Genomic DNA, 1,993 nt, shown 5'->3' with positions numbered 1-1,993 from the left:
ATATATATATATATATATATATATATTTGTGTATGTATGTATGTATGTATGCATATATATCTTATCCCGAACCACTCCATACCCCACCCCCCAGCATTACAGTCAGTGGACGTGAATCTGGTTGTCTTGTTTGTGCAAACTGACATAACGAACATGTTTTGCCAGCCAGGCAAGGCCCTGGGACAATCTGGCTGGGCTCGTGGCTTCCAGCAGGTAAACAACCCTCCCGCCATTTCAAGTCCCTGCACAGAGGAAAGCTTTTTGTTCTGTCTCAACATGCATGCTGGTTTGGGAACGCGTGACATGGCTGTGCTCTGCAAACTTTCATCCTTTTCTTCCGATTCTTGTTCGCCTTGTTCTTGTTCTTGTCCACGTGCTTGTTCTTCTTGTGCTTGTTCTTCTTGTTAGTGGTGGTGTTCTTGTTCCCGTCTTTCTTTTTCTTCTTGTTTCATTTTCAATTGGAACAAACAGTATCCAAAATAAATCAGTTGGGCTGCAACTCTCACATTCATATGCATTTATGAGAGGGGTTTTACATGAATGACATTCAAGCAGTCATGTTGTGTTTTCAGAGATAGGCTTCCTTTCATTATTTACCACGGAATCTGAGAGAAACAGAAACTTGCAGTATTCGTCAGAACGTTTGTACAAGTCTCCCCGCATCCCTGAAGTGGACAGCACTGGACACTGTGGTCCCAGTCAGCCCTCTTGAGTCCTAATGTAATCATGTTTATTGAGTGTGACACATTTTCTGTCGACATAATGTATTGTAACATGTGTGTGTGTGTATGTGTGTGTGCATGTATGTGTGGGGTCGTGTGTGTGCATTTGTGTGTGTTACGCTACCGATTCAGCTAGCACACAGGTAAATAAAAAGGTACACAGGAACAAACCCAGACACTTCCTCAAAAAATGAAGCGCCGGGCCTGTCCTTATACCGATCATTCGACATGTCCACACAGCAGCAAAGACAGAAGAAATGTGCAAACACAAATTAGCTTTTATTCAAGACTGGCATAGCCTCTGTAATCCTGAACAAGCCACACAGAACACATGGACAATACAGAACAAACGCATGGTTGCCTCGGTTTTTCAACTGGAAATTAACAAACAATGAGGCCATGAGATGAAATTATTAACAACCAGTAAATAGTGGTAACTCTCTCCACTCACAAGGTACACAACACATGTATACTGGAAAATAAATGTGGAACACGCGCTGTATAGTGATTACAAGATCAATACAAAGACTAAAAATGATTAAAAGGTTGGAAAGCACTGTCCCTCACATAGCTGTCATCCAAGCCACACTTTTTGTGCCAGAAAAAACAAAAGTCTGGACCAACACTGGTTGGCCCGATATGTATACCAGTCAGCCCAACATGAGACACATGCTGTCTGCTTTAGGCAGGTCAACACCAGCCTGGGAGAGCGGTATGATCATGTCTGGTACTGGGGTGGGTGTCCTACTGGGGTGGGTGTCCCTACTGGGCTGGGTGTCCTACTGGGGTGGGTGTCCCACTGGGATGGGTGTCCTACTGGGGTGGGTGTCCTACTGGGGTGGGTGTCCTGCTGGGGTGGGTGTCCCATTAGCGTGGGTGTCCCACTAGGGTGTGTGTCCTGCTGTAGTGGGTGTCTCACTAGGGTGGGTGTCCCACTAGGCTGTGTGTCCTACTGGGGTGGGTGTCCCACTGGGGTGGGTGTCCACTAGGCTGGGTGTCCTACTGGGGTGGGTGTCCCAGCTGGTGTCCTACTGGGTGGGTGTCCTACGGGATGGGTGTCCTACTGGGGTGGGTGTCCTACTGGGGTGGGTGTCCTACTGGGGTGGGTGTCCTACTGGGCTGGATGTCCTACTGGGGTGGGTGTCCTACTGGGGTGGGTGTCCTACTGGACTGGGTGTCCTACTGGACTGGGTGTCCTACTGGGGTGGGTGTCCTACCGGGATGGGTGTCCCACTGGGGTGGGTGTCCAGTTGGACCAGCCTGGTAAAAAC

The sequence above is a fragment of the Babylonia areolata genome, chromosome 34 (assembly GCF_041734735.1).
Source record: "Babylonia areolata isolate BAREFJ2019XMU chromosome 34, ASM4173473v1, whole genome shotgun sequence".
Taxonomy (NCBI): Eukaryota; Metazoa; Mollusca; class Gastropoda; order Neogastropoda; family Buccinidae; genus Babylonia; species Babylonia areolata.
Note: the sequence above shows the minus strand (reverse complement) of the source record.